The sequence below is a fragment of the Halichoerus grypus genome, chromosome 3 (assembly GCF_964656455.1).
Source record: "Halichoerus grypus chromosome 3, mHalGry1.hap1.1, whole genome shotgun sequence".
Lineage (NCBI taxonomy): Eukaryota > Metazoa > Chordata > Mammalia > Carnivora > Phocidae > Halichoerus > Halichoerus grypus.
The window spans coordinates 152,929,713-152,947,668 of record NC_135714.1 but is presented as its reverse complement, the minus strand read 5'-3'; the positions used below and the strand labels follow the sequence as shown (position 1 = coordinate 152,947,668).

At 41.0% G+C, this 17,956-nt stretch overlaps 1 long non-coding RNA gene across 1 annotated transcript in view; it reads left to right on the top strand.

Annotated features, from left to right (window-relative positions):
- The window catches only part of LOC118535815 (uncharacterized), a 31,503-nt gene that overhangs the window by 2,154 nt on the left and 11,393 nt on the right, over window positions 1-17,956 (top strand). The window contains exons 2-3 of the long non-coding RNA XR_004917358.2: window positions 15,066-15,222; window positions 16,517-16,568. This is a non-coding gene — a long non-coding RNA (uncharacterized LOC118535815). The remainder of the gene's footprint in view (window positions 1-15,065; window positions 15,223-16,516; window positions 16,569-17,956) is intronic.

Sequence of the window (17,956 nt, the reverse complement as noted above, 5' to 3'; positions counted from 1 at the left end):
GTTACACATTCTGTACAATTGCAAAAAGGAATTCTTATATGTTGTACTACGTCTTTATACTATATGTCAGATACAGCACTAAAATTTTTATCTATAAAAGAAATAGAACTGAATCTTGCCAGTTAAACTTGGCTCATTCCTAAGAGGCACCAGGCCAATACAATGCAGGAACAAAAAAAAGCAGAAAACATAATAGAGTCTAAATTCTGCTACCGGCTTGCAGTGTGATCTTGGACAAGTCATTCACCCCTTTTGATATCACTCATCCAATCTATGAAAAAAGGATGATCACTGAAATTATTTCCAGGTCTGAAAGACTCTCATAAAATTAATCAGAAAATCATAAGTCAGTGATATGAGCATTAAAGGGAATATAATATAATATTTAAGAGCTTGGATTCTGAAGCCAGACTTCCTGGGTTCAAATTTTAGCTCTGTCACTTACTATCTTTGGTAACCTGCTGTGTATTTTGGGCAGATTACTTTACCTCCCCCTTCTTCTATTAAGAGGAATAATGAGATGATACATGTCAAGTGCTTAAAATGGCATCTGGCACATAGAAAGCACTCAATACAGTACTCAATAAAGCACTGTTATAATTTTAAAGGAAACAGAGATTAGAATGATTATTTCAACAGATATTTATTGTTTCAGACAGTGTGCTCACTGCTGGAGTTACAAAGGTGAACAAAACATCATGACCCCTATCCTCATTGAGTTTGCAGAGAAGACAGACATTAATCACATACATAAATATAAAATTAGACCTGAGATAAATGCTGGAGAGAAAAAGACATGAGGCTAGGACAGAATATAAGAGGGGAGTTAACTCAGGAGAATTCAAGAAATCTCCCACAAGGAAGTGAGAAGTCTACAGCACGTAGGAGGCCAAAGGCGCAATTGTCCTCTCCAAACTGAACCCAGAGAGTCTGGAACTTGAACAAACCGGGGAGACTAACATCCGTAAGCAGTCAGTGGCCAATGTCTTCATCATCTGTGACCACTTGTACACCGTCAGCAGCTACTCATCACCTGACACCACTCTCAGCTTTGCTTATGCCACAGGCCCGGGGCACAGCAAGGCCCTGACTGTCCCACTCAAGAACCGTACAGCAGCATCGTTGACTATGACCTGCTGGAGAAGAAGCTCTGTGCCTGGGACAACTTCAACATGGTCACCTATGACATCAGGCTGTCCAAGATGTGAAAACCCTCTCATGTCAGGAAAGGCACCAGGAGATGATGCTTAGGGCTCCTGAGGGGAGAGCCAGCCAGCCAAAGTCCATGCAGCTTTTCTCTGCTTTTTAAGCTTTCATTATTAATCCAGAAATATGTGCATCATCACCATATCTGACTGTGTGGAACTAGCAATTGGGGGATTTAGACAGTTTCACAATAGATATTCTTTTCTTCTGTCAGCTTTTAAAGGGCTATTTAACCAAAATAGTTCAAGTTTTCTGGTGATGCTGGGCAAAAGCTATAATGCATAGTAGTCTCTTCATGAAACCCACAAGGCTTTTTATGAAAGGCCCTCACTGGCTAAAGAGGGTATGTTTGGGGGATAAGAGTTTGGGCAAAACAGCTTGCCCCATGTGGCATCCAGTGCCATTCCCTGGATTCCATGGGTCATTCTCTGGATTCCAGGGTCATTCCCAACATTCCATGTTGCATGGTTACCATAAGCCACAATAAAAAGCAGCACTTCTAGAAGAAGAGGAACAGCTCTCTAGCCAGTACTGAACATATGTATAGTTGGCTTCTAATGCTTTACGTAGTGTCCAGGGGGTATTACATAACCTTTGCCCTGTGAAATAAAGTGATCTTATTATACCATCCTTGGGAAAAAAAAAAAAAGGAAGTGAGAAGTGAATTGAAACATAGCCTATTCCAGGACTTGATATGGCTGAATGCAGAGCAAGGTAAAGTAAGGCTACAGAACTGAGTAAGAGGCCAGTTCTTATAAGGCCTTGTGGGTCACAGTAAGGATTTGGGTCTTTGTCTCAAGAGCTATGGGAAGCCACTGAAGAATTTTTAAGTAGGGGAGTAACACACATTATAGTTTCTAAAAGGTCCCTATGGCTGCTGTATGGAAAGAACAGATTGAAGGGGGAAAGGTGTTTATAGAGAGTCCAATTAGCAGGCAATTGTAGTTAAGGTGAGAAATGAAGGTGGTTGGCAAAGTGATGATTAGTTGTTGGATTCAAGAGACTTTTAGAAGGTAAGGTCAATAGGAATTGATGATAACCTGAATATTTGGGAGTTGAGAGAAAGTTGTCAAGAATAATCTCAAAATTTCTATAACTGAAACAGTGGTATTTGGAGGTAGGAATAAAGCTCAGTTTTAGACATGATATGATTGAGGTGTCTTTGAGTATGAGCATCATCAGTTAGACATAGGGGTCTAGAGCTCAGGGGACAGGTTTGGGCTAGAGATGAAAACTGGGAATCATGGGGCGCCTGGGTGGTTCAGTCGGCTAAGTGTCTGCCTTCAGCTCAGGTCATGGTCTCAGGATCCTGGGATTGAGCCCCGCATTGGGCTCCCCACTTAGCGGGGAGTCTGCTTTTCCCTCTCCTTCTGCCCCTCCCCCTTGCTCATGCTCTCTCTCTCTTTCAGTAAATAAAATCTTAAAAAAAAAAAATTGGGAATCATGCAAATATAGATGTTAAATAAAGCCATGGACAGTGATGTGCGCACCCAGAAGGAGTGTGGTGAGAACAGCAGAAGGCCAGGCTTTGAGGAAGTCTAACATTTAATAGCCAGAAGAGAAGAATGAGGGATCTTAGGAGAGATGGAAGGAACTGCTTCAGAGGTAAGAGAAAAAGCAGGGGGGAAATATTTCAGAGAATGATGAAGTGGTCAACAATGTTGAAAGCAGCCAGAGATCAAGTATCAATACTGACGATTCTATGTAGCAGTGAACCAATGTCATTGCTTCTGAAAGTCTCCTTTGGAGACGAGGTGATAAAAAAAAAAAAAAAATAAAGGAAAGAGTAGGAAGAGGGAATTTAGAGTCCTGCAAAACAAAAGAGGTTTTGAAAAAATCAAGGAACACGTATTTCCTTCCCTAGTTTCCTCCTCCACACACACCAAAAGGAGAACTACCATTTTAAAGGGCACTTTGCCACACTGAGAGCAAGTGGCAGTCCTGAAGTAGGAGTCTTAAAAACTACCCCTTAGCCAAGAGCCTGTCCATGAAATTAATAAACAAAAATAGTCTTCATCTATACAAGGCTTCTATAAGAAGAAAACAGAAAGCGAGAATGGAAACATTTCAGGTGATGAAAATCTACCCCTGCAAAAACAACCAAAAACAGAAGAAAACTATAGGTAATACTCCACATCAAATTAATTATTTGGTGATGTGGAAGGGACAAAACCTTGAATCAGAAATTCCAACTAACAGAAACAGACAAAAAAAAAAAAACAAAACAGGAAGAAATAAAATGAGAGTTGATTGAACACAGGAAAGAAATGGAAAACAGCAAAACCATATCAGAAATGAGGACAAAATTACAAGGTGGCCAGAGGAATATATTCAAATTAAAAGTTAAGAAAATATATTGAAAAAAACTAACCAAATAACTAAGAATGAAAATGAGATAAAGAAAGAAGTTTAATAACAGGGTCAGCTGTTGAAATGGAAGAGAGAAGGGGCGCCTGGGTGGTTCAGTCAGCTGAGCTTCTGATGCTTGGTTTCAGCTCCGGTTGTGATCTCAGGGGTCATGGAATCGAGCCCCACATCAGGCTCCCACTCAGTGGGCAGTCTGCTTGAGATTCTCTTCCTCTCCTCCTGCCCCTCCCCTTCTTGCACATGCTCTCACATGAGTGTGTACATGTGTGCTCTCTTAAAATAAATAAATCTTAAAAAAACACAAAAAAACAATGGAGGAGAGGCAAAGAAGATCCAACAGAGATATATAAAATTGGAGTTCCTGAAGAAGAAAAACGTAATAATAGAACAGAATTAACATTTACAACTATTACCCAAGAAAATTTCCCAGAAATAAGAGGATCTGATTCTACATATTTTATTTTTTTTTAATTTTTTTTATTGTTATGTTAATCCCCATACATTACATCATTAGTTTTAGATATAGTGTTCCATGATTCATTGTTTGTGCATAACACCCAGTGCTCCATGCAGAACGTGCCCTCCCCAATACCCATCACCAGGCTAACCCATCCTCCCACCCCCCTCCCCTCTAGAACTCTCAGTTTGTTTTTCAGAGTCCATCGTCTCTCATGGTTCTTCTCCCCCTCCGATTTCCCCCCCTTCATTCTTCCCCTCCTGCTACATTCTTCTTCTTCTTTTTTTCTTTCTTAACATATATTGCATTATTTGTTTCAGAGGTACAGATCTGAGATTCAACAGTCTTGCACAGTTCACAGCGCTTACCAGAGCACATACCCTCCCCAGTGTCCATCACCCAGTCACCCCATCCCTCCCACCCCACCCCCCACTCCAGCAACCCTCAGTTTGTTTCCTGAGATTAAGAATTCCTCATATCAGTGAGGTCATATGATACATGTCTTTCTCTGTTTGACTTATTTCGCTCAGCATAATACCCTCCAGTTCCATCCACGTCGTTGCAAATGGCAAGATCTCATTCCTTTTGATGGCTGCATAATATTCCATTGTATATATATACCACATCTTCTTTATCCATTCATCTGTTGATGGACATCTTGGCTCTTTCCACAGTTTGGCTATTGTGGACATTGCTGCTATAAACATCGGGATGCACGTACCCTTTCGGATCCCTCCTTTTGTATATTTGGGGTAAATACCCAGTAGTGCAATTGCTGGATCATATGGTAGCTCTATTTTCAACTTTTTGAGGAACCTCCATACTGTTTTCCAGAGTGGCTGCACCAGCTTGCATTCCCACCAACAGTGTAGGAGGGTTCCCCTTTCTCCGCATCCCCGCCAACATCTGTCATTTCCTGACTTGTTAATTTTAGCCATTCTGACTGGTGTGAGGTGGTATCTCATTGAGGTTTTGATTTGGATTTCCCTGATGCCAAGCAATATTGAACACTTTTTCATGTGTCTGTTGGCCATTTGGATGTCTCCTTTGGAAAAATGTCTGTTCATGTCTTCTGCCCATTTCTTGATTGGATTATTTGTTCTTTTGGTGTTGAGTTTGATGAGTTCTTTATAGATTTTGGATACTAGCCCTTTATCTGATATGTCATTTGCAAATATCTTCTCCCATTCTGTCAGTTGTCTTTTGGTTTTGTTGACTGTTTCCTTTGCTTTGCAAAAGCTTTTTATCTTGATGAAGTCCCAATAGTTCATTTTTGCCCTTGCTTCCCTTGCCTTTGGCGATGTTTCTAGGAAGAAGTTGCTGCGGTTGAGGTCGAAGAGGTTGCTGCCTCTGTTCTCCTTTAGGATTTTGATGGACTCCTGTCTCACATTGAGGTCTTTCAACCATTTGGAGTCTATTTTTGTGTGTGGTGTAAGGAAATGGTCCAGTTTCATTCTTCTGCATGTGGCTGTCCAATTTTCCCAACACCATTTGTTGAAGAGACTGTTTTTTTTCCATTGGACATTCTTTCCTGCTTTGTCAAAGATTAGTTGACCATATAGTTGAGGGTCCATTTCTGGGCTCTCTATTCTGTTCCATTGATCTATGTGCCTGTTTTTGTGCCATTACCATACTGTCTTGATGATTACAGCTTTGTAGTAGAGCTGGAAGTCGGGAATTGTGATGCCGCCAGCTTTGCTTTTCTTTTTCAACATTCCTCTGGCTATTCAGGGTCTTTTTTGGTTCCATACAAATTTTAGGATTATTTGTTCCATTTCTTTGAAAAAAGTGGATGGTATTTTGATGGGGATTGCATTGAATGTGTAGATTGCTCTAGGTAGCATTGACATCTTCACAATATTTGTTCTTCCAATCCATGAGCATGGAACGTTTTTCCATTTCTTTGTGTCTTCCTCAATTTCTTTCATGAGTATTTTATAGTTTTCTGAGTACAGATCCTTTGCCTCTTTGGTTAGATTTATTCCTAGGTATCTTATGGTTTTGGGTGCAATTGTAAATGGGATCGACTCCTTAATTTCTCTTTCTTCTGACTTGTTGTTGGTGTATAGGAATGCCACTGACTTCTGTGCATTGATTTTATATCCTGCCACTTGACTGAATTCCTGTATGAGTTCTAGCAGTTTTGGGGTGGAGTCTTTGGGATTTTCCACATAAAGTATCATATCATCTGCAAAGAGTGAGAGTTTGACTTCTTCTTTGCCGATTTGGATGCCTTTTATTTCTTTTTGTTGTCTGATTGCTGTGGCTAGGACTTCCAATACTATGTTGAATAGCAGTGGTGATAGTGGACATCCCTGCCGCGTTCCTGACCTTAGGGGGAAAGCTCTCAGTTTTTCCCCATTGAGAATGATATTCGCTGTAGGCTTTTCATAGATGGCTTTTATGATATTGAGGTATGTACCCTCTATGCCTATACTCTGAAGAGTTTTGATCAAGAAAGGATGCTGTACTTTGTCAAATGCTTTTTCTGCATCTATTGAGAGGATCATATGATTCTTGTTCTTTCTTTTGTTAATGTATTGTATCATGTTGATTGATTTGCGGATGTTGAACCAACCTTGCAGCCCAGGGATAAATCCCACTTGGTCGTGGTGAATAATCCTTTTAATGTACCGTTGGATCCTATTGGCTAGTATTTTGGTGAGAATTTTTGCATCCATGTTCATCAGGGATATTGGTCTGTAATTCTCCTTTTTGATGGGGTCTTTGGTTTTGCGATCAAGGTAATGCTGGCCTCATAAAATGAGTTTGGAGGTTTTCCTTCCATTTCTATTTTTTGGAACAGTTTCAGAAGAATAGGTACTAATTCTTCTTTAAATGTTTGGTAGAATTCCCCCTGGGAAGCCATCTGGCCCTGGGCTTTTGTGTTTTGGGAGATTTTTGATGACTGCTTCAATTTCCTTAGTGGTTATAGGTCTGTTCAGGTTTTCTATTTCTTCCTGGTTCAGTTTTGGTAGTTGATACGTCTCTAGGAATGCATCCATTTCTTCCAGGTTATCTAATTTGCTGGCATAGAGTTGTTCATAATATGTTCTTATAATTGTTTGTATTTCCTTGGTGTTGGTTGTGATCTCTCCTCTTTCATTCATGATTTTGTTCATTTGGGTCATTTCTCTTTTCTTTTTGATAAGTCTGGCCTGTTTATCAATCTTGTTAATTCTTTCAAAGAACCAGCTCCTAGTTTCGTTGATCTGTTCTACTGTTCTTTTGGTTTCTATTTCATTGATTTCTGCTCTGATCTTTATTATTTCTCTTCTCCTGCTGGGTTTAGGCTTTATTTGCTGTTCTTTCTCCAGCTCCTTTAGGTGTAGGGTTAGGTTGTGTACTTGAGACCTTTCTTGTTTCTTGAGAAAGGCTTGTATTGCTATATACTTTCCTCTTAGGACTGCCTTTGCTGTATCCCAAAGATTTTGAGTAGTTGTGTTTTCATTTTCATTGGTTTCCATGAATTTTTTAAATTCTTCTTTAATTTCCTGGTTGACCCATTCATTCTTTAGTAGGATGCTCTTTAGCCTCCATGTATTTGAGTTCTTTCCGACTTTCCTCTTGTGATTGAGTTCTAGTTTCAAAGCATTGTGGTCTGAAAATAGGCAGGGAATGATCCCAATCTTTTGGTACCGGTTGAGACCTGATTTATGACCTAGGATGTGATCTATTCTGGAGAATGTTCCATGGGCACTAGAGAAGAATGTGTATTCCTTTGCTTTGGGATGGAATGTTCTGAATATGTCTGTGAAGTCCATTTGGTCCAGTGTGTCATTTAAAGTCTTTATTTCCTTGTTGATCTTTTGCTTAGACGATCTGTCCATTTCAGTGAGGGGGGTGTTAAAGTCCCCCACTATTATTGTATTGTTGTCGATGTGTTTCTTTGCTTTTGTTGTCAATTGCCTTATATAATTGGCTGCTCCCATGTTAGGGGCATAGATATTTACAATTGTTAGATCTTCTTGTTGGATAGACCCTTTAAGTAGGATATAGTGTCCTTCCTCATCTCTTATTACAGTCTTTGGTTTAAAATCTAATTTGTCTGATATAAGGATTGCCACCCCAGCTTTCTTTTGGTGTCCCTTAGCATGGTAAATTGTTTTCCACCCCCTCACTTTAAATCTGGGGGTGTCTTTGGTTCCAAAATGAGTCTCTTGCAGACAGCATATCGATGGGTCTTGTTTTTTAATCCAATCTGATAGCCTGTGTCTTTTGATTGGGGCATTTAGCCCATTTACATTCAGGGTAACTATTGAAAGATAGGAATTTAGTGTCATTGTATTGCCTGTAAAGTGACTGTTACTGTATATTGTTTGTGTTCCTTTCTGGTCTATGTTGCTTTTAGGCTCTCTCTTTGCTTAGAGGACCCCTTTCAAGATTTCTTGTAGGGCTGGTTTCGTGTTTGCAAATTCCTTTAGTTTTTGTTGGTCCTGGAAGGTTTTTATCTCTCCTTCAATTTTCAATGACAGCCTAGCTGGATATAGTATTCTTGGCTGCATATTTTTTTCATTTAGTGCTCTGAATCTATCCTGCCAGTCCTTTCTGGCCTGCCAGGTCTCTGTGGATAAGTCTGTTGCCAATCTAATGTTTCTACCATTGTAGGTTACATATCTCTTCTCCCGAGCTGCTTTCAGGATTTTCTCTTTGTCTCTGAGACTTGTAAGTTTTACTATTAGATGTCGGGGTGTTGACCTATTTTTATTGATTTTGAGAGGGGTTCTCTGTGCTTCCTGGATTTTGATGCCTGTTTCCTTCCCCAAATTAGGGAAGTTCTCTGCTATAATTTGCTCCATTATACTTTCTGCCCCTCTCTCTCTTTCTTCTTCTTCTGGGATCCCAATTATTCTAATGTTGTTTCGTCTTATGGTATCGTTTATCTCTCGAATTCTGCCCTCGTGATCCAGTAGTTGTTTATCTCTCTTTTTCTCAGCTTCTTTATTTTCCATCATTTGGTCTTCTATCTCACTGATTCCCTCTTCTGCCTCATTTATCCTAACTGTTAGTGCCCCCATATTTGATTGCACCTCATTAATAGCCTTTTTGATTTCTACTTGGTTAGATTTTAGTTCTTTTACTTCTCCAGAAAGGGTTTCTCTAATAACCTCCATGCTTTTTTCAAGCCCAGCTAGTATCTTTAAAGTGATGATTCTGAACTCTAGATCTGACATCGTACTAATGTCCATATTGAGTAGGTCCCTGGCAGTCGGTACTACCTCTTGTTCTTTTTGTTGAGGTGATTTTTTCCATCTTGTCATTTTGTGCAGAGGAGAATAGATTAATGAGAGAACAAAATGCTAGCAGGGTAACAATGTCCCCAGAAATTATACTCTAAACAAATCAGAAAAGACCTGAAGCAGTGGGAAAAGAAAGGGAAAGAGAGAAAAAAGAAAAAGAAAGAAAAAAAGAAAAAAGAAAAAGATAAAGATAAAGATAAAAACAAACAAAAACAGAACAAAACAAAACAAAAAAACAGAATGTGATCAAATATGATCAGGCTGGTTTATAGATCAGTGCCACACACTAGATTTTGGGTGTATTTTGGTCTGTTAAAAGAAAGTGCCTCCCAAAATTTTAAAGAAAGAAAAACTTATATATGTACAAAAATAAGGGTTGATATGATGAAGGGATGGAATATGACTGTAAAGATGGAAATTATAAAAAATTTTATAAAAGGAATTGATAATTTGTTTGAAAAAAGAAAGAAGAGGATTTTTAAAAAAAAAAAAGAAAAGAAAAAAGGGAGAGAATGTGATCAGGAAGGGGAGTAGGAAAAAACCATACACTAGAGATTTAGAGTATATTTTGATCTGTTCGAAGAAACTATCTCAAAATTTTAAAGAGAGAACAACTTATATATATATGCCAAAAATATGCGTAACTACTATGAAGGGATAGAATATGACTCTCAAAATGAAAAATAAAAATGTTTTTTAAAAAAGGGATTGATAAGATGTTGGTTGAAAAAGGGAAAAAGAAAAATTCAAAAAAAGAAAAAAGAAAAAAAGACAGTTAAAAAAAATAATTAACTTTGAAAGACTAAAGAATCATGGTAAAAAAGCCATGAATTCTATGTGCAGTATTCCCCTAGCGCTGGAGTTCTGCCGTTCTCACTGATTGGTAAACCTGGTCTTGGCTGGCTGTTCTCGCTGATTTTCTGGGGGAGAGGCCTGTTGCCGTGGTTTCCAAATGTCTTTGCCGGAGGCAGAATTGCCCCGCCCTTGCCGGTCCGGGCTAAGTAATCTGCTCGGGTTTGCCCTCGGGAGCTTTTGTTCCCAGCAAGCTTTCCGTACAGCTTTGGAGGCGGAGAGTGAAAATGGCGGCCTCCCAATCTCCGCCCCGGAGGAGCCGGAGGAGGAGCCGAGAACTTGGGGCCCCGCTCCTCAGTGCACCCCCAGAGAAAAGCCGTCAGTCACTCCCGTCTCCCCAGTCTCCGTCCGCACTCCGCGCTCACCCGGCCCGCGACCGCGCGTTTTTATCTCTGGCACCTGACCCCGGGTGGAGTCTCCAAACCCAGCAGATCCCCGCGGTGCGCTCCTGCGCTGCTCCTCCTGGGGGAAGAAGGTGAGTCTCCCCGGATCTGCCGCTTGTTGGGTCCCTGCTGGAGGAGCAGTGGCCCGACTGTGCAGCGGATCATGGTTTATGGCAACCCCGAGCTGAGAGCCCGCGCCTGGGCTCCATCTCTGCAGCCGGCTTCCCCACTCCGATACCTGGGAGCTCTGCCGCACTCAGGCACCCCCGGTTTTTCTGTGACCCCCAGGGTCCTGAGACCACACTGTCCCGCGAGGGTTCCACCCCCCACTTAGCCACCAGAGTGACGTCCCTCAGCGGAGCCGACTTCTAAAAGTTCCGACTTTGTGCTCCGCGGCTCTATCACTTGCCAGAAGCGGCCGACGGAGGCCCCTCCCCTGCCGTCTATCCTCCCGAATATCGCCTCGGATTCACTTCTCCGCACGTCCTACCTTCCAGAAAGTGGTCGCTTTTCTGTTCAGAGAGTTGTTGCTATTCTTTTCTTCGATCTCCTGTTGAGTTTGTAGGTGTTCAGAATGGTTTGATCCTTATCCAGCTGAATTCCTGAGAGGAGACAAAATCCAGGTCTCCTACTCCTCCGCCATCTTGCTCCGCCCCCCTGATTCTACATATTTTAAAAGTCTTATCAAGTACCTGGGAAAACTGAGCCACAACAATCAACTCCAAGACATATTCTAGCGAGATTATTAGACTTTCTCAAGAGAAAAATCCCCAAGCAAAATAATAATAATAATAAATGTAAACAAGTTAATAACTAATTAATTTTTTACAATAGTAAGGACAAAAGAATTAGGTCAACATCAGACCTCTCAATATCAATGTAGAAAGCAAGGCAACCATGGAGCAACAATTTTTAAGAAACTCAAGGAAAGAGAATATGAATCAAGAATTTTATATCCAGCCTAGTTATCCTTCAAGTGTCAAGTCTATAGAAAACCAGTTTTAAACATTCCACAACCATGAGCCTTTCTTGAGAAATCTAGGAGAGGACAGGCTTCATCCTATCAGGAGATGACTAGGAAAACTTTGTGAAAAGGGATAGTAAGCGGGGCACCTGAGTGGCTCAGTCAGTTGAGTGGCTGACTCCTGGTTTCAGCTCAGGTCATGATCTCAGTTCATGATCTCAGGGTTGTGAGATCAAGCCCCACAATGGGCTTCATGCTCAGTGGTGAGTCTGCTGGAGATTCTCTCTCTTCCTCTGTCCCTCCCCCCTAAAATAAATAAATAAATAAATAATTTAAAAAATGGATAGTAAGCATTTCATATATGTAATTGCAAACCGCATATCAAACAAAAATCTTGAAAATGGGTTGTGGGTCCTCTTCTAGATGACAACTTTGGATGAAGGGGGAGGTTCTGGGATCTCACACACCTTGGATGAAGAGGGAGGTTGTAGGATATGTGTGAAATAAACCAGGGGGGAAGATTCTCACTTAAGATGTTCTGAGGCAGTTAGGGCCAGTTCATTTGAAACATTTTACCCTTTTACTGTTGGGGGTGGAAATACCACAAATCTGAGTCAAAAGAACTTTTTCTGGTTCCTGTGATACAAACTCATGGGGACTCTCCTAACTTTGGTCTGAATGTGCTGTTTATCCACCCTCTAGTTTCTGCATTTTGGTCCAAATGTTCTAAGTATGTTTGATTTTTGTCTGTGTGAACTGTGACAGGGATAAAATTGGGCAAGTTACTTTCTAAGTGTTTTCCTCTCCTCTGTTTATTATATGACCTAGGGTGTTATATTAAAAATTCCATAATTTAGGGACACATAGGTGGCTCAGTCGGTTAAGCATCTGTCTTCGGCTCAGGTCATGATCCTGGAGTCCCGGGATCGAGCCCTGCATTGGGCTCCCTGCTCAGTGGGGAGTCTGTTTCTCCCTCTGCCCCTCATCCCACCTGTGCTCACTTTCTCTCTCTCAAATAAATAAATAAAATCTTTAAAAAAATAAAAATTCCATAATTTAGAGAGCGCTTTACTACTTTCCAGGTCTTTCAAAAACATCTCATTTTGATTTTGATTTCAAGGATGCTAATGGTAAAATTTAATTTTAAGATCTCGGTTTATGCCTTTTTGGCACTGTTTATGCAAACCCATCCTAACTTCCTTTACAACCTCCTTCCACTATCACCCACCCCAAGGAAAATTTGGATCAAGGGTACTTAATGACAAGAGGGGGTGTAAAATCCAGACATGAAAAATTACAGCTATTGCTTATCAGAAATCAAAACAAGCAACCAAAGTTTAAGTGGCAACTAGTTTTAAGTGTCTGCAAATAAAATTGGGGGAAGTTGGGATAGCATTAATACCACAAGGAGACAATAACAAGGAAATTAGGTGGCAGATTAAGGACATAACAAGCTGCTTTTTTTTTTTTTTTTTTTAAACACACTATTCTTGCTTAGCACTTTAGGGCATACAAAGATAAACAATACAGAACCTATGGAGCTCCTATTCTAGGGAGGAAATGAATACGTGCAAACTTAACTCTAAGGCAAGGCAGATTGTGTTAAATATTTTCAAGTGGCACAAAGTGCTGTAAAAGCATCAGAAGAAGAAAAAAAATTCCTCTTCCCAGGTCAGCATCACCTGGGAACTTGTTAGAAATGCAAATTCTCATGCCCCCGCACTAGCCCTCCTGAAACAGAAACTAGGAGCCCTGCAAATAATGTTGATGCCAAAGTGGGAGAATCACTGATGTCACATATTTATACCCAGTAATATGGCTTCTAGGGAGTCTGGAAGGAAATGTTACCAATTTCATGCAAATATTTGTGTCCCAACATGTCTTTTGCAGCCTAAGATGTGAGATGAAAAATTGAAAACAAAGTCCCCAACAATAGGGGAATTATTAATCGCTATAGTTATGTGTCAGTTAAGACGCCAGCCACATTTACCATCCTCACTATAGGACAGTGCTCAGCTAAGAGTGGGAGCCCTGGGTTGTTTCCTTTATAGAAGCCCCATCTCTACCCTCTGAACCACTTCGCCAGGCCAGAGCTGATTGGATGAGGTGTGCAGCCACGCCACGCCACTAGTCTATGCCAGTGAAAAGCTGGCCATGCATGGGAGGACGGTGATCAGCTGAACTAGTCAATCTTCCTCCTGGCAGTCTGGGCTAGGAAGTAGAAAGAAGGAGCTAGGTAGTAGAGATAGGCATGCGAAGTATGTTTTTAAAGTTTTGTTTGTGATGATCCCACTTTGAAAGGAAGGAAAGGGCAGGAGAGGGAGAGAAGTTTCAGTGAGAGAAGAAATTTTCACAGAATGTGGTTATAATTATCTCTCCCTGGTGAAAGAGAAGTAAAAGTCACACTGACGCCTGGTAGCTGTTTTTTGTTGTTTATTTTCTATGTATTTAGAATAAAAGTAAAAATAAATCTACCCTATGCCCCAGCAATTCTAATTCTAGGTATTTACTCAGGAGAAATGAAAACATTTTTACAAAACCACTTGTAAAAGATTGTTCATTGAGGCTTTATTCATAATAGTTAAAAACTAGAAGCAGCCCCTGTGATAAGCACCTGGCAAATGGATAAATAAATTGGCACATTCCTACAATGGAATACTACTCAGCAGTGAAGACAAACTACTCACAGACACAATGACATTTAATGGGCTTGGCAAACCATGGCCTATGGGCCTGCTACCTGTGTTTGTAAACAAAGTTTTATTGGAACAGCCACGCCCACTCGTTTATCTTTTGTTGGGCTGTTTTCTGACTACATCAGCAGAGTTGAGTAGTTTCAAAAGATTGTCTGGTCCCAAAGGCTAAAAAAGTTACTACCTAAAAATATTAAGAGAAAATTTGCTGTCCCCTGAATTAATCTCAAAAACATGGTTCTCAGTGAAAGAAGTATATACTCTACGATTCCATTTTATATGAAATTCTAGAAGGGCAAAACAAATCTAGGTGTGACAAAATCAGAACAGCTGTTGTCTCTGGGAGAGCAGAGCACACATTGACTGGGAAGGGTCACAAGGAAATTTTCAGGGGTGATGATGGTGTCATAGATTTTGATAACCATTTGGGCTACACAGTTCAATGCCTTTTTTGGGGGGAACTCAGAGGTGTACTCTTATGATTTGCACATTTTTTGTGTATACATGGAAAAAACTGTTAGCAAACATTGAAACTTAAGTAACAACATTTATGCTGAACTATTTAAGGGGACATATTCTGATGTGTGCAATTTACTCTGAAATGCCCCCCAAATAGGTGGGATTAATGGATAGAGAGAGGATAGATGTGTGAATGTGTGACATAGGAGGTAGTAAAATCTCAGTGGATGTTCACTATAATATTCTTCCAGCTTCACTTCATGCTGGAAATTTTTCATAATGGAATGTTGGGGACAAAAAAACAACACTGACAATGTTTAAGATTAGATATTGAGGATTTTTTCATTTACATAAATACAAGGACTCAAAGATAATATTGTACCAACCTCTAAATAAGGTAGAGTAACAAATCCAATAGTAAATAGACCCTCACTCCTTTTACAGGGTTTTATGGAGAAATGACCCATGAAAAACAATTCCCTGCTTCTACTAGAACAAACTTGCTGGACGTGGATGGCCCCGTCTTGATGGCCGAGAGCTGGAAGTTGAGCCCTGTGGTCATGAAGGAGGTTGCTGTAGTCCGTGTATCCTTTCTGTTCAGGTGATGCTGATATATGTACCCCAACATTTGACTTTTTCTTGGATGGCTATCCAGTGCAGGCAAGTTCTGACTGAAGGAGGCTCACCCACAGTGCCTCTGCTTTCAGCCATAGCCTCCTGAACGGAGGGAGTGAGAGGAATGTCCTAATGATGCTAAGGTCCTGTCATGGGATCATAACCAAGAGAATGAGTGTCATTGTCATCTCTGTTCTCAAACCCTTAATGTAAAGTGTTTTCAATTTGGTTGAAAGTCAGGTGATTTGAATGATCCAGACCAGAAACCATTCTGTACAACAGATGCAGCAAGATGACATACAAAGAGGAGGAATACTGAGATGGTGAGGGGTGAGGCTTGTTAAGGTGGGGCATCATTGGGAATATTCATAGCTCCTGTTGATGTGCTGGAGCTGCTCTGGTTCTGAGCAATTCTCATTCCTTCGCTTCCTGCGAGGTCCAATTATTTCTTTTTTTTTCTCCCTTGGTCAATTTAGCTGAGAACCCTCTTTCCTTATTACCTGGTGGTCTCCTCATAATACACTTCCTGTTATTTGAGGTAACCCAAATGAGTGTTGGTTCTTATCACCAAAAAAAAAATAACGCACATGGGGAAATGCTTACCAAGTTATACCCACATCTGGTCATCCATAGTTGATGTAATTTCAGTAAGTTTTTTTAAGATTTTATTTATTTATTTGACAGAGACAGAGAGAGCACAGGCAGGGGGAGCAGCAGAGAGAAGAAGAAGGAGAAGCAGGCTCCCCACTGAGCAGAGAGCCCAACATGGGGCTCCTGGGATCATGACCTGAGCCGAAGGCAGACACTTAACTGATTGAGCCACCCAGGTGCCCCATAATTTCAGTAATTTAAAAAATATGTACCAAGGGGCACCTGGGTGGCTCAGTCGCTCTGTGCTCAGTGTGGAGTCTGCTTCAGATTCTCTCTCCCTCTTTCTCCTTCTCTCTCTCTCAAATTAATTAATTAATTAATAAAAGCTTAATGTACTGAATAAAAGCCTAAAAGGCAATAATACCTGCATCATTAAGGTCATTTCTTGTTGTTAAGTTTATTGTTATTTTTTGATCTTCCAAATGCTTTTTAAGGTTTTCTCCTGGTTATGGTTCATATGGTCCTGCTTCTTCACAAACCTGATGACTTTTTTATGCCATGACAAGAATTCTGTGTTATATTATTGGGTGTTGGAGGATTTGTATTCCTTTAAATATTTCGTTCTGGGGTAGGTTAGGTTTTTTGGGAACAATTTGATCTTCTCAAGACTTTCTTTTAATTTTTCTTAGGTGGGCGCCCACCAGTCCTTTAGTTTAGGTGTCATCTGGTCCCATGACTGAGGTAAGACTCTTCTGAGGATTCTATTTAATGCTCCATGTGTTCGGAGTTCTTCCTGCTCAGGAAACACAGGTTATTCTTGGCCCTGCATAAGCTCTGGGGATTTTTCTGCCTGTTTTTCTTGGGTCGTTCCTTCCACGTCATTTCTGTACATGGGTCCCTTGCTCAGTGCTCACTGGAAGACTGGAGGCGTCCCCGCTGATGGTATGTGGAGCCCTCGGTACAGTTACCTTTTCTCCAAACACAGCCCTGTGGATTCTCACTACCTTGATCTGTGTCTCCTCAGCTCTGTGAGACCTCTGGGTTCTGTTGGCGCCCCCCCCCCCCCACTCCATGTGCAGCCTGGAAACTCTCTCCAGGCAGGAAACAAGGTCAATCAGAGGGCTCACATCCTTTATGTCCCATCTCTCGGGGTGGGGGGGTGGGGGGGCGGGGCATGGGCACAGTTCTTCACTGCCTACCGCTCAATGTCTGAAAACCAGTGTTTTGTATCTTTTGTCCAGTTTTGTGTTGTTCTAGATGAATGGATAGATCCAGTCCCTGTTACTCCATTATGGCTGGAAGCAGAGATTCCTAATACTTTCTAAATATCTCAAGTTTTCTACAATTTGTGTACCAGCTATGTATACCCACAAAAGTCAAGTCTTTAAAAAGTAAAATTGTCCTATACAGTAGCAAGCAAGTTAGAACCATGGAAGTTTTAAGCCAACATACCAGATTTTACCTTCAAATCAATTATTCACTAGTGAAGACAGATAAGCCTAAAATGGCATAAAGCAGAAATAAGATATCATGTGCTCTGGATGACTTCTATTACAGAAACAAAAACAAAAAAACAAAAACACCCACCACCACCACTGCCACCCAAACCAAACTGTAAACATTTCAAAGAGCATTCTGAATTTCCATAGAACTGTATGTTGTGGCAGTTGAGATACGGGAGTCTGGAAGCAGGCTGACGGAAATAGCTTGGTTTTCTCGTTTATTTAAAGCTAATTCTGCCGTGGAACTTCACTGTGGGCCCTGCTCCACCCTTCCTGCACCAGCCTTTGGGGATATTTCTCCTGAGGAGGACCGACACAGTCCAGGGAGTCTGTTTTTGTCAGTTATCAGGGAAGCTGCATCTAATATAAACTCCCCGAATGTGCCAATCCAGTGGCTATTACCCAAAGAATGGAAGACTCATCCCCTCCCTGGAGGGGTGTCTCCTGCAGTACTGCCAAAGCCTGCCTCCGGCCACATGAGGAACACAGGTTGAGAAGCACCTTCCCATTCTCAGATCCAAGACACCAGAAATGGGTGCTTGGTATGATGTCTTGCTGAGATTTATCTACCCATTCCCTGGCGGGGCGGTGGGGGGTGGGGAGTCTATTTTGCTACACTGTCAGGAG